Source organism: Pan paniscus, chromosome 14 (genome assembly GCF_029289425.2).
Source record: "Pan paniscus chromosome 14, NHGRI_mPanPan1-v2.0_pri, whole genome shotgun sequence".
NCBI classification, from domain to species: Eukaryota; Metazoa; Chordata; class Mammalia; order Primates; family Hominidae; genus Pan; species Pan paniscus.
In genome coordinates this window covers 20565695-20581056 of record NC_073263.2, presented here as the reverse complement: position 1 = coordinate 20581056, position 15362 = coordinate 20565695, and the positions used below count along the sequence as shown (strand labels likewise).

Genomic DNA, 15362 nt, shown 5'->3' with positions numbered 1-15362 from the left:
ATGGCGCCACTGCACTCCAGCCTGGGCGACAGAGCGAGACTCTATCTCAAAACAAAACAAACCAAACAAACAAACAAACAAACAAGGTTAAGATGGTAAATTTTATGTTTTTTTTTTTTTTTTTTTACCACAATAGAAAAGATTCTGGCCGGGTGCGGTGGCTCACACCTGTAATCCCAGCACTTTGGGAGACTGAGGCAGGCAGACCATGAGGTCAGGAGTTCGAAACCAGCCTGACCAACATGGTGAAACTTTGTCTCTACTAAAAATACAAACAACAACAAAAAATAGCCAGGTGTGGTGGCACGCGCCTGTAATCCCAGCTACTTGGGAGGCTGAGGCAGGAGAATCTCTTGAACCCAGGAGGCGGAGGTTGCAGTGAGCAGAGATCGCACCATTGCACTCCAGCCTGCGTGACAGAGCAAGATTCCATCACAAAAAAAAAAAAAAAAGATTCCATTACAAATTTCTCTCTTTTATTTTTTAGAAGAGTCAGGATCTCACTATGTTGCCCAGGCTGCTGTCAAACTCCTGGTCTCACTGGAGTGAGCCTCCCAAAGCACTGGGATTACAAGCATAAGCCACCTCACCCAGCCACGACAATTCTCCTTTTTAAGTCAATGTTTAACTCACTTAAACAATTCTGAAGGGTCATACAGAATAAGAGATCTACAATTCAGAATACGGGAACATGGGGTAAGGTGTAAAGCAGCTTCAGTGGAATATATCTGAGAAGTGATTTTTCTGGAATCTTTTAATAAAAGTTCCTTAGCTAGGTAAGGTGTCGTGCACCTGTAGCTAGTTGGGAAGCTGAGGCAGGAGGATGACTTGAGCCCAGGAGTTCAAGTCGGTAGTAAGCTATGGTTGCACTTGTGAATAGCCACTTCACTCCAGTCTGGGCAACGTAGCAAGTCACCATCTCTTAAAAAAAAAAAATTCGACTGGGCCTGGTGGCTCACGCCTATAATCCCAGCACTTTGGGAGGTCGAGGCGGGTGGATCACCTGAGATCGGGAGTTCAAGACCAGGCTGACCAACATGGAGAAACCCCATCTCTACTAAAAATACAAAATTAGCCAGGCGTGGTGGTGCATGCCTGTAATCCCAGTTACTCAAGAGGCTGAGGCAGGAGAATTGCTTGAACACAGGAGGCGGAGGTTGCAGTGAGCCAAGATCATGCCATTGCACTCCAGACTAGGCAATAAGAGCGAAACTCTGCCCCCCACCAAAAAAATTTTATCTTTCTGCCCATGGACACTGCCAAAGAAGCGTCATGAAAGCCTCTCTTCTCCCTGCCATCATGTCTAAGTCAGAGTCTCCTAAAGAGCCTGAAGAGCTGAGGAAGCTCCTCTTTGGAGGGTTGAGCTTTGAAACAACCGATGAGAGCCTGAGGAGCCATTCTGAGCAATGAGGAACGCTCCCGGACTGTGCGGTAATGAGAGATCCAAACACCAAGCACGCCAGGGGCTTTGGGTTTGTCATCTATGCCACTGTGGAGGAGGTGGACGCAGCCACGAATGCAAGGCCACACAAGGTGGATGAAAGAGTTGTGGAACCAAAGAGAGCTATCTCAAGAGAAGATTCTCGAAGACCAGGTGCCCACTTAACTGTGGAAAAGATATTTGTTGGCCAGGCACAGTGGCTCATCCCTGTAATCCCAGCACTTTGTGAGGCTGAGGCGGGTGGATCACGAGGTCAGGAGATCGAGGCCATTCTGGCCAACACAGTGAAACCCTGTCTCTACTAAAAAAAATACAAAAAATTAGCCGGGCGTGGTGGCAGGCGCCTGTAGTCCCAGCTACTTGGAAGGCTGAGGCAGGAGAGTGGTGTGAACCCGGGAGGCAGAGCTTGCAGTGAGCCAAGATCACACCACTGCACTCCAGCCTGGATGACAGAGTAAGATGCGGCCTCAAAAAAAAGAAGGAAAACAAAAAGATATTTGTTGGGTGGCATTAAAGAAGACACTGGAGAACATCCCCTCAGAGATTATTGGTTATTTGGAACAATATGGGAAAATGGAAGTGATCGAAATCACGACTGACCGAGGCAGTGGCAAGAAAAGGGGCTTTGCCTTTATAACCTTTGATGACTATGACTCCGTGGATAAGATTGTCATTCAGAAATACCATACTGTGAATGTCCACAACTGTGAAGTTAGGAAGCCCTGTCAAAGCAAAAGATGGCGAGTGCTTCATCCAGCCAAAAAGGTCGAAGTGGTTCTGGAAACTTTGGTGGTGGTCATGATGGTGTCGTGGGAATGACAACTTTGGTCGTGGAGGAAACTTCAGTGGTTGTGGTGGCTTTGGTGGCAGCCATGGTGGTGGTGGATATGGTGGCAGTGGGGATGGCTATAATGGATTTGGTAATGATGGAAGCAATTTTGGAGGTGGTGGAAGCTACAATGATTTTGGCAATTACAACAATCAGTCTTCAAATTTTGGACCCATGAAGGGAGGAAACTTTGGAGGCAGAAGCTCTGGCCCCTATGGTGATGGAGGCCAATACTTTGCCAAACCATGAAACCAAGAAAAATTGTACTCTTCAGGTGGCTATGGCGGTTCCAGTAGCAGCAGTTAGCTATGGCTGTGGCAGAATATTTTAATTAGGAAACAAAGCTTAGCAGGAGAGGAGAGCAAGAGAAGTGACAGGGAAGCTACAGGTTACAACAGATTCGTGAACTCAGCCAAGCACAGCGGTGGCAGGGCCTAGCTGCTACAAAGAAGACATGTTTTAGACAAATACTCATGTGTATGGGCAAAAATCCTGAGGACTGTATTTGTGACTAATTGTATAACAGGTTATTTTAGTTTCTGTTCTGTGGAAAGTGTAAAGCATTCCAACAAAGGGTTTTAATGTAGATTTTTTTTTTTTGCACGCATGCTATTGATTGCTAAATGTAATAGTCTGATTGTGACCCTGAATAAATGTCTTTTTTTTAATGTGCAAATAAAAAATTTCCTTAAATGCCTACAGAATACAGAAAACAGCTTTTCAGGTATTAACCTGATATAACTGGCCATTCGTTTTTATTGCAGAGAACTTCTCCACATCTGCTTCTACCATGAATTAACCATCACAAATCATATATTCCATTGGTCATAATGGCTGGTCACAAAAATCATAACAGTTTTACATGAGGTGAGATTTTTCAGTTTACAAATACTTTTATGCACATGATCTCATTTTATATTTGCCACAAACCTGAAAGATAGTAAATATTGACATCTCATTTTGCAGTTGAAAAACTCAGGGCTGAGAGATTTGCCTCATAAAACTCACATGCCACCTCTATGCTCTGAACCCAAATCTTCAGATTCCTGTTCATAGCAGCATCATTCACAACAGCCAAAAGGTGGAAGCAGCCCAAGTGTCCATCAGTGAATGAATTATTACACAAAATGTGGTGCATCCATACAGTGGAATATTATAGAGCCTTTAAAAAGAAGGAAATCGGCCAGGTGCAGTGGCTCATGCCTGTAATCCCAGGACTTTAGGAGGCCGAGATGGGTGGATCACGAGGTCAGAAGTTCGAGACCAGCCTGGCCAACATGGTGAAACCCCATCTCTACTAAAAATACAAAAATTAGCCAGGTGTGGTGGCAGGTGCCTGTAATCCCAGATACTTGGGAGTTGGGAGGCTGAGGCAGGAGAATGGTTTGAAACCAAGACATGGAGGTTGCAGTGAGCCAATATCATGCCATTGCACACTCCAGCCTGGGCGACAGGGCAAGACTCTGTCTCAAAAAAAAAAAAAAAAAAAGGAAATCGCTGGGCATGGTGGCTCCCACCACTTTGGGAGGCCAGGGTGGGTGGATCACCTGAGGTCAAGACCAGCCTGACCAACAAGGCATAACCCCATCTCTACTGAAAATACACAAACAAGCTGGGCATGGTGGAGCTTGCCTGTAATCCCAGCTACTTGGGAGGCTGAGGCAAAGAATCACTTGAACCCGGGAGACGGAGATTGCAGTGAACCGAGATCACGCCACTGCACTCCAGCCTGGGCGACAGAGCAAGATTCTGTCAAAAAAAAAAAAAAAAAAAAGAAGGAAATCCCATTATATGCTACAACATGGATGAACCTCCATGCCATTATGCTGAGTGAAATAGGCCAGTCACAAAAGTACCAATACTGTGTGATTCCACTCATATGCCATATGTAAAGCAGGCGAATTCATAGACACAGAAGTGTAAGTGTGATACGGCGCTGCGGGAGTGGGAACCGGGAGTTAGTGTTGAACAGGTGGCAGTTGCTGCACAGGCCCATGAAGAGTTCTAGAGGTGGACAGTGGTGATGGCCACACAGCGATGTGAATGCTCTCGATGCCACTGAACTGTGCACTTAAAAATGGGTAAGATGGTATTTAATGTTATGTCCTTTTTACCACAATTTGAAATAAAACAAAGAGCTCTCCAGGGGCTTCAGGTGTGTGGCCACATCGCCCGGTCCCGTGTCGCTGTTACCAGGAGACTTCGGTGCGGCGAGCTCGGGTGCCAGGAACCCCGTTCCGTGTCGCCCTTTCTGTTGACCGCTAACCGCGGGGGATTTCGCCCGTCCTGCCTGCCCCGTGAACGGCCAGGCCCTTCAGGAGCTGCGGACCGCCAGGTCCTACCGCAGCGGCACGGGGCGCACGAGCCTCCTGGGCGCTGGGCGCTCCAGAGCCTCGCAGAGGACTCCCGATCTCTTCACACCCTCTCCAACTGCACTTGCAGTCAGATCTCCCCCTCCCTCCCCTCCTTTTGGTCTTGTGAGAACGCAGTTTCCGGAGCCCTCCCCGTCTCTCCACCGTTTCTCCATCCCCCCGGGGTTCCTCTCCAGCCACTAGTACGTGTTGAGCCCGCATCCTCCAGGCTAGCTCTCGTGGTGGGTGCCTGAGTGAAGAAAGCATTTCCCCTTTCTCAACAAAAGTAGTACAAAAGACGTCAAATCCAGGATGTTGTGGTTCAAATTTTAAATCTGCCACTTGGTTCTATATTCGGCAAAATCCTATTATTATCTGTGTTTTTTATTTTTATTTTTATTGAGACAAGAGTCTTGCTCTGTAGCCCAGGCTGGAGTGCAATGGCGCTATCTCGGCTCACTGCAAGCTCCGCCTCCCGGGTTCATGCCATTCTCCTGCCTCAGCCTCCCGAGTAGTTGGGACTACAGGCGCCCGCTACCACGCCCGGCTAATTTTTTCTATTTTTACTAGAGACCGGGTTTCACCTGCGTTAGCCAGGATGGTCTCGATCTCCTGACCTTGTGATCCACACGCCTCAGCCTTCCAAAGTGCTGGGATTACAAGCGTGAGCCACCGCGCCCGGCCTATCTGTGTTTATTTTACGAGGTTTTGAGGATCCTGTTAAAGGGCTCAGCATTCTCAGTTCAGTTCTACAAATGTTTAATGAACACCTAATATATGACTGGCACTATCCAAGAAGAGATATCTTCTCTCCCTTCCTCTGTTCCTTCATTAAATATATTTTGTGTACCTGCTGTGTGCCAGACACTGTACTGTGTATTGGGGATACCCGTGAAGAAGGTGGACATGCTTCCTTCTGCCCAGGACTCACAGGAGGGGAAAGCATTTAGAAAATTATAATACAATAGTCTCAAAGGTATGATGGAGAAGTGGAGGAAGCTGCTGCTGGAGCACCCAGGAGAGGACGCGATCCAGACTGGGGAGGTCATGGAAGGCAGCCCAGCAGAAGTGATGCCTACCTGAAACCTACTATTAGGCAGCAGAGGCCAGAGAAGGGGCACACATGGTGTGGGGGATGTCGCCATATGTCTGGAGCTTCACAGTGCCTGAAGAAGATTTGAGGCTGGAGGCACAGGCAGGGCCCAGGTAGCGAAGGGCCGTATGAGTCTTATTAAGGAAACTGGGCAAGATTAACCAAAGTTAGTTATCTGTTGCTTGCAACTAAAGAACTCAACCAGACTGAAATAGAATCACAGAATCATGTATTTCGAGTCTCGCAAGGAACTCCAGAGACAATCTGATTTGGAAACAAACCTCTGGGCAGTTAAGGATTATCAGCCCTCTCTTGTAAGTGGGGTGGATCACTCAGGTTAGGAAACAGAAGTAACCCCACAGTGTCACAGTGAATATGTGCTAGAGTGAAAACAGCCACACCTCCTGTCTCTCAGGGTGGAGGGGCGCATTCCCCACCACCTCTTTGTTTATCCCACGTGGTTTCTAGTATAACACCTTGCTTTGAGAGGGAACCATTTTAGTAGAGATAATAATACCCAATTTAAGCATATCAGTTAAAAACAATGAGAAGGAAAAAGCTACATTAGCTGGTAAGAGAGTGAAGGTGCCATATAGTACTTCTTCCAGTATTCAGACCAACTCTTTTAGATTTTTTTTTACCAACCTCCTATGTTAAATATACTTTTTTTTTTTTTTTTTTTTTGAGACGGAGTCTCACTCTTTCGCCCAGGCTGGAGTGCGGTGGAGCAATCTCGACTCACTGCAACCTCCGCCTCCCGAGTTCAAGCAATTCTCTGCCTCAGCCTCCTGAGCAGCTGGGATTACAGGTGCCTGCTGCCATGCCCGGCTAATTTTTCTATTTTTAGTGGAGACGGGGGTTTCACCATCTTGGCTGTGCTGGTCTCGAACTCCTGACCTCGTGTTAGACCCGCCTCAGCCTCCCAAAGTGCTGGGATTACAGGCGTGAGCCACCACGCACTGCCAGTTCTATTCTTTCTTAACTTCCCTTTTCCTTGAAATAATCCTCCCCTTACCCAACTGACTCTTTTCTCTTTTCTCTTTTTTTGTTGTTGTTGTTGTTGTTGTTGTTGAGATGGAGTCTTCCTCTGTCGCCCAGGCTGGAGTGCAGTGGCATGATCTCGGCTTACTGCTACCCCTGCCTTTGAGGTTCAAGCAGCTCTCCTGCCTCAGCCTCCCAAGTAGCTGGGATTACACGCGCCCGCCATTATGCCCGGCTAATTTTTGTATTTTTAGTAGAGACGGAGTTTTGCCAGGTTGGCCAGGCTGGTCTCAAACTCCTGACCTCAGTTGATCCGCCTGCGTCGGCCTCCCACAACTGACTCTTTTCTTATGTTGAACAAAATAAAGTTTCCCTGAGTGCCCCGAGCAGCTAGGGCGCCATCAAGGAATGAAGCGTCCTGAATGGATCCTTCTAGAAAAGGCTGGGGGTGGGAGCCACCTGGTGGCCAAAGCTGTGCAGACCACAGCTGTGTAATGAGGCAAGTTGGTTTAAAAAAGGAACAGGCTGCAGAGCCGAAGTATTTGTAAAAGTAATAAAAACGTTTAAATGAGTCATTTGGTTTATAGCAACTCCTAGGAAACGCTTTTCCAAACAATTTAGTCTGTTGAGCGCACACAGTACTGGTTTCCGCTAGAGTCTTGTTCATATAATTGAGAAATTCGCAACTTAGACTTGAGCAGCAGTTCTCAAAGTGTGGTCTGTGGACTTCAGGGGCACACGAAGTCCCCCTTTTCAATTGTATACCTGGGGGGTGCTGGACTTCCCCATCTACTTCAAACAAAACATATGGTAACAGGTCAAATGTGGAAGCAGAAATAAAAACTCCACCATCTGCGACCGGATGCGATGGCTCACGCCTGTAATCTCAGCCTTTTGGGAGGCCGAGGTGGGCAGATCACTCGAGGTCAGGAGTTCAAGAGCAGCCTGGCCAACATGGTGAAACCCCGTCTCGACGAAAAATACAAAAAAATAGCTGGGCATGGTGGCGCATGCCTATAAATCCCAGCTACTCGGAAGCCTGAGGCGCGAGAATCGCATGAACCCGGGAGGCAGAGGTCACAGTGAGCTGAGATTGCACCACTGCACTCCAGTCTGGGCAACAGAGTGAGACAATGTCTCAACAAAAAAAAAAAAAAGAGAATTCCACTATCTGATATTAAACCCGCTATTCAAGAGGTTTGCAAAATGTAAACCAATGCCACTGATGCCACTAACTTTTATTTAGGGAAATATAGTTATTTTGCATAAAACACATTATTTGTGTTAACATGTAATTGGTTTATAATGGCCACTTTTCCATTTATAAATATTCTTTAATTTTTTCCATTTTAATTTTTAATGTGATAAATATTGATAGATAGATAGATAGATATGGATATAGATATACCTCCTTTCTGTCCCCTCACTTCATATACATGAATTTGTCTGAAGTTCTCAATAATTTTTAAGAGTATAAAGGGATCCTAAGCTCAAAAAGTGCTAGAACCACCGGACTAGAGCAATGTGTCAGCTGAGCATTAAAAACAGTACAGAATTTGACATTCCCCTGGAGGGGTTACTGTGTGATGATTTGAATCAGATACACTTGCAGATGTGTTTCCATCAACCTCTGTATTGAAGGCCCAGTTATCTCTACTTACCTTGTTGCTCGTGTAAACACCTCTTAAGTACCACTCCAAATCTTTGGACACCCTTGGACGCTTGCTCCACCCTGCTGCCACTGCAGAAACCAGCTGTCTGTGGACACTGCCAGCTCCATGTGGCATCCCAAATGGCACCCACCTCACAGGACCCCTGGCCTCTATGCTTGAGAAACCCACAGTAAGTCAGAGAAAAAAGTAAGTGCAGAGAAATTGAAGCCTGTGGGGCAAATCTTCGACCAATGAGCTTAGGAGCAAGCAGATAACGTTTTTTTCCTCTCCTGCCTGACACAGTGTGCTGAGATCCAGGCCCCTCCAGAAACAGTCCCAGAAGCCCAAACAATCAGTTGTCAGATGCCCAATGGTGACCAGCTCCTCAGCCCAAAACTCTAGCACTCCGTAAGTTAAGGCTATGCATAGTTTACCATTTCACCATATTCTCAGCATCTACAAACTATAAACAGCCTTCAAAGAATAGTAGTAGCATTTTCATAACATTTATTTTGTGTCTAATCCGACTCTATGTCATAAGAATTAAAGAAGTAGCTTCTAAAATCTCAGTCTCCTGAAAATGAAGCTTTAGAATTGTTTCCTAAAATAACATTATTTTCTATTACCCATTACCATTATTAAAAATGGTAATACTCGACCAGGCGTGGTGGCTCACACCTGTAATCCCAGTACTTTGGGAGGCCGAGGCCAGTGGATCCTGAGGTAAGGAGTTCAAGGCCAGCTTGGCCAAGATGGTGAAGCCCCGTCTCTACTAAAAATACAAAAAATTAGCCGGGCGTGGTGGCAGGTGCCTGTAATCCCAGCTACTCAGGAGGCTGAGGCAGAGAATTGCTTGAACCCAGGAGGCGGAAGTTGCGGTGAGCCAAGACTGCACCACTGCATTCCAGCCTGGGCAACAGAGCCAGACTCTGCCTCAAAAAAAAAAAAAAAGTAATACTCTGATTCTAGAAAGGTTACACTGAAATAGACACTCTCATGTTGTTGATAAAAATTGTTATAACTTTTCTGGAACAAAATTTTGTTTTGTTTTGTTTTTTTGTTTGGTTTTGTTTTTTGAGATGGAGTCTCCCTCTGTTGCCTAGGCTAGAGTGCAGTGGTGAGATCTCTGCTCACTGCAACCTCTGCCTCCTGGGTTCAAGCAATTCTCCTGCCTCAGCCTCCCAAGTAGCTGGGATTACAGGTGCGCACCACCATGCCCAGCTAATTTTTTGTATTTTTAGTAGAGAGAGGGTTTCACCATGTTGGCCAGGCTGGTCTTGAACTCCTGACATCAAGTGATCCACCCACCTCGGCCTCCCAAAGTACTGGGATTACAGGTGCGAGCCACCGCACCTGGCTGGAACAAAATTTGGCAACAATTTCTACAGAAACAATTTAAAAATGGGACAAACAGTTATGCACAAAAGTATTTCCCTTAGCACATCTATAGTAGTATCTTTAAACGCAATTACACATTCAATACTATGATGATGGTTACAAATATTTTATGACTCTATGCCATACTGTCACATTTTATGTAATCAATACAAATTCCATATTCAAAAAGTTTTTAATAAAAAGCAAAATTATCACTATATAATGTTAAGTAAAGGGTGAAGGATACAAACTGTATGATCTCAGTTTTTTGTAGCAAGAAAAAGAAAAAAATAAATATATCAAAAATTTTACATGTCTGAAAGGAAATACGGCAAAGTTTTAAAAAATGGTGACCTCTTGTAGGTGATACAATTGTGGGTGATTTTTTTCTTCCTGATTTTTTTTTTTTTTTTTTTGAGACTGAGTCTCACTCTGTCGCTAGGTCGGATTGCAGTGGCGCCCGCCACCACGCCCAGCTAATTTTTTGTATTTTTAGTAGAGACTGGGTTTCACCATGTTGGCCAGGCTGGTCTCGATCTCTTGACCTTGTGATCTGCCCACCTCAGCCTCCGAAAGTGAGGGGATTACAGGCGTGAGCCACGGCGCCCAGCCTTTTCTTCCTAATTTTAAACATCTTCTGTATATTTCCAAATTTTCTACAGTGAAAGTGTGATATTTTACATCACGATTATTAGAAGGTAAAAATGGGTGAGGCTCTAGGATTTCGAAGGTCACTTTCAGCTCTAAAATTCCTTAATTCACACAGCTCTTATCACTATGGTTTGTTTGTTTTTTTGACTTTCCACTGATAGTAACAAAAGAGTATATTACACATTTCCTAATAGCAATGTTATGGCATGTCATTGCCTGAGATTCCTAAATCTTGTGCAAGATTTCAACATTATCTGTAGAACTTAAGTGCTAGATTGTGATCTTTTATGAAGTTTTTGAGTGTTGTCAACAGACTGAATGTTAAGATGAAAATGCCGGGAGAGGACAATACTCGTAAATGTGCATTTCTACATTTAGATATAGCACATTAGTTAGTGCTTCATCATTCAAGAGACATTTAAATTTTACTACATTATAATAACATTCTTAAGAGTTTCCTTAAGACAAGGAGATAAACTCAGTTATTTTCAAGCAAGAATCTGCTCAAACAGTAAACAAACAGGTATAAACAAGTGCATTTGAGTGTGTGGCCACATGCCTGTCACTCCCAAATTCTTGTCCTTTGTTCCCAGCTGGGGAGAAGGTAAACAGAAATGGGGAATGAGGAGTCTCAGCTCCTGGCCTCCGGCCTGCTCAAGCGAAGGGGTAGGAGATCATCCCGCCACTTGCCAGGGATATTTTGGGGATATATCTGACACTGGGTCACATGCACTAGTTGGCCTGCAACAAATCTCAGTCTTCCAGCCAGTCGGCAGCAGATCAGGCACTCCTGTCTTTGAGCCACTGTGGAAGGAACTAGCCTGGGCAGCTCCTCAAAGGGGCTCTTGTTCACATCAAAGCTGGACAGTCAGCCCCTGGTGGGCTTCGGATTCAAAGACCCCTTCTGCCCCCCATCCTTGACTGTTGCCCCTCACAGTGGTCTCACTCTTTCCTTCTTAATCAAGTATGTGGGGCCCCTTTTGGGACAAGCATCCTGGATCAGGACCCAGGCTTTTGGTGACCCAATCCAACGATTCCTGACTCATCGCCTTCTGTCCCATAGGCTTGCATTCCTCCATGAGAAATCCCCTTTGTGTCTTCTTTCAGAATAAACTTTAGATAACTCCTTAAAACCAGAACCCAAATCTTAGCACTATCACCCACTCCCCGCAAAGGGTTACTCTCTACCCCTGAGCAAGGATGGCTTGGTCGGGGGGCATGCCCCTTGCTTTATGGTGGATTGTTACTTTTCATGCAGGGAAAAAAATAAAACAAAACATTAGTGTTTTCATTTAAAAACAAGTTGAACAGTCGTCTCCTGTAAGAGAATCCTGGAGCCCCAGACACACCTAGAAACACAAGTCTGTGCAAAAATACAATGTGTAGATTTATGGAAATGCACATGATGTGAAAAGTCCCTTACGGATGTGTATAAAAATTCGACTTTTTTTTTTCTTTGAGTCTCGCTCTGTCACCCAGGGTGGAGTGAGTGCAGTGGGGCAATCTCGACTCACTGCAGCCTCCGCTTTGTGGGTTCACACGATTCTCTTGTCTCAGCCTCCTGAGTAGCTGGGACTACAGGCGCACGCCACCATGCTTGGCTAATTTTTATATTTTTAGTAGAGATGGGTTTTCACCATGTTGGCCAGGCTGGTCTCAAACCCCTGACCTCAGGTGATCCACCCACCTCGGCCTCCCAAAGTGTTGGGATTTACAGGCATGAGCCACGACGCCCGGCCCAAGACTTTTTATTCAACACCTCATTTTATTCTTATGCACTGAATGCCACATTGGTTTCTTTTTTTTCTCTCTCTCTCACTCAAAGCACTGTTATTAAATCCATGATGCAGCTTACTTTCAACATTATCTTCAAATTTAGGAAATACCATTGTATCATAAGCAGTGGTAATTCCCGTCTGCCAGGTGTCTACCTGGTGAAGGGGTCTTGCTCTGTGCTGGGTGCTCAGAGCCATCCCTGCCCATCTTCGTGCTAATGCCTGGAGGCAGCCACATTAGCTCCACCTCCTGGCTTGGGAGCTGAGGCTCAGAGAGGACAACTAATCAGCCCAAGGTCACAAGCTAATATGTGGCACACGGAGATCTCAAACCCAGCATGAGGTAGGTACTATGACCCCTATTTGACAGATGAAAAACAGACCTACCGAGATGACAGGAACTCACTCAGGGCACACAAATGATAAGTGGCAGAGAAAAGATTGGAATCAAAATCCTAAAAAAATCCTACAAAATAGAGGTGGGGCACAGTGGCTCACACCTGTAATCCCAGCACTTTGGGAGGCCGAGGTGTGTGGATGATCACTTGAGCCCAGAAGTTTGAGACCAGCCCGGGCAACAAAGTGAGACCCCTGTCTTTACAAAAAAATTTAAAAATTAGCCAGATGTGGTGATGTGCCTCTGTAGTCCCAGCTACTTGGGAAGCCAAGGCAGGAGAATCTCTTGAGCCAAAGAGGTCAAGGCTACAGTGAGCTATGATCACACCACTGCACTCCAGCCTGGGCGACAGAGCGAGACTCCATCTCAAAAAAATAAAAAATGAAAAAAAAAATAAATAATTAAAAATAAATTAAAAAAAAAAGTCTGGGTGCGGTGGCTCACGCTTGTAATCCCAGCACTTTGGGAGGTGGAGGCGGGCAGATCACGAGGTCAGGAGATCGAGACCACGGTGAAACCCCATCTCTACTAAAAATACAAAAAATTAGCCGGGTGTGGTGGCGGGCGCCTGTAGTCCCAGCAACGCGGAGAGGCTGAGGCAGGAGAATGGCATGAACCTGGGAGGCGGAGCTTGCAGTGAGTCGAGATCACGCCACTGCACTCCAGCCTGGGCAACAGATCGAGACTCCGTCTCAAAAAAAAAAAAAATTTAGGACACTTTGAAAACACAGTGAACAGGCACCTATAGTAATCATTTTCCCTGTCACTAAAACTCATAAAACAATGGCTTTGAATGGCTATATGATATTCCATTATGATGATATAGCCCAAATTAATTAACCATTTACTTGTTATTGGAAATTTAGGTTATTTCCTATTTTAAATAATTTAAAATGTAAATATACCTTGTAAATAACATCATATTGCATATCTTTATACATGATCTTTTTCTTTTCCTTGTATAAATTAAGCTTTATCATGAGTACATAATCTTTTTCTGCATCTTTAATTATATTCTTAAGAACATTTTTAAGGCTCTTGTTATATATTTCCAAATTGATTTCCAATGTATACTCCCAGGAGAGGGTTAATTTCATGGTTCCTCTTGTGAATGTTGTCTTTATTTTATTCTTTAAATATTTCACTTCTGTATTTTGAATAAATGTACAACAGAATGTTATGTGGATTTTCTTTTTTCCCATGTTCCAGAATTGCAGCTGAGACCAAAAGCCCTGGACAAAAAATGTGAAGTGTCTGGGAACCTTAGAGACCCCTCTGGGCTTTCCGAGAAAGGCAAGATCCGCAATCAGCTCTCCAACCTTCTCACCTCCCCAGCCAACAGAAACTCTTCTGTCTCCTGGTTGGACTTGGGCTCAGCCTCAGCTGTTGATTAGGACAACTGTGTCCCCCAAGCAGGGGAAGAAACCTTGGAAGAGATGAAGAACAGGGAGAGAGTAAGAGAGTGTCGGTTGAGTGACCGTGAAGACAGTGGGAATGGAAGCAGCTTGCCCATGTCGGGCAGATCCACTCCTCCCAGAACTCTCCCAAAAGCCCCTCCACATGCACCTATGGAAGTTCCAGTATTTGAGGGGTCGCCTCACATAGCCCATGTCAGTTAGCATTAGCCACAGAGGCAGGGACACTCACAAGAACCTTGCTGCCAGCTTTGCACAGGGAACTTACCATGAGGTGATGAAGTTTAAGCTCAGTGCCCTTCACCTGGATAATCTATGTTAATACTCAAGGGTGTCCAACATTTTTTTGAGACTAAGTCTTGCTCTGTCACCCAGGCTGGAGTGCAATGGTTGTGCGATCTCAGCTAACTGCAACCTCTGCCTCCCGGGCTCAAGCAATTCTCCTGCCTCAGCCTCCCAAGTAGCTGGGATTACAGGCACCCACCACCACGCCTGGGTAATTTTTTTTTTTGTATTTTTAGTAGAAATAGGGTTTCACCATGTTGGCCAGGCTGGTTTCGAACTCCTGACCTCAAATGATCCTTCCGCCTCAGCCTCCCAAAATGCTGGGATTACAGGTGTGAGCCACCATGCCCGGCTTTTTTTTTTTTTTTTTTTTTGAGGCAAGGTATCACTCTGCTGCCCATGCTGGAGTGCAGTGATGCGATCATAGGTCAATGTGGCCTCCACCTCCTAGCCTCAAGTGATTCTCCTGCCTTGGCCTCCCAAAGTGCTGAAATTACAGGCATGAGCCACTGTACCTGGCTATATTTTTCACTCTCTCTATTTTTTTTTTAGACAGAGTCTTGCTCTGTTGCCCAGGCTGGAGTGCAGTGGCACGATCTCGGCTCACTGCAAGCTCCTCATCCCAGGTTCACACCATTCTTCTGCCTCAGCCTCCCAAGTAGCTGGGACTACAGGCGCCCTCCACCACGCCCGGCTAATTTTTTGTATTTTTAGTAGAGACGGGGTTTCACCATGTTAGCCAGGATGGTCTCGATCTCCTGACCTCGTGATCCACCTACCTCGGCCTCCCAAGTGCTGGGATTACAGGCATGAGCCACCGCACCCGGCCTTTTTTCACTCTCTTGCCTAGGCTGGAGTGTGGTGGCGCAGTCATAGCTCACTGTAACCTCAAACTCCCAGGCTCAAGTGATCCTCTTGCCTCAGCCTCCCCAGTAGCTGGGGACTACAGGTGCATGCCATAAAGTCCAGCTAATTTTTTTTTAGTTTTTGTAGAGACAGGCTCTTGCTACATTGCCTGGGCTGGCCTCCAACTCCTGGCCTCAAGTGATCCGCTTGCCTTCACCTCCCAAAGTGCTGAGATTACAGGCGTGAGCCACCACTCCTGAGCCCAACAT

At 45.7% G+C, this 15362-nt stretch overlaps 1 pseudogene; it reads left to right on the top strand.

Moving 5' to 3' along the window:
* The first annotated feature begins 1299 nt into the window (after positions 1-1299).
* Positions 1300-2940, top strand: LOC100989593 (heterogeneous nuclear ribonucleoprotein A1-like; annotated as a pseudogene).
* The last annotated feature ends 12422 nt before the right edge of the window (positions 2941-15362 follow it).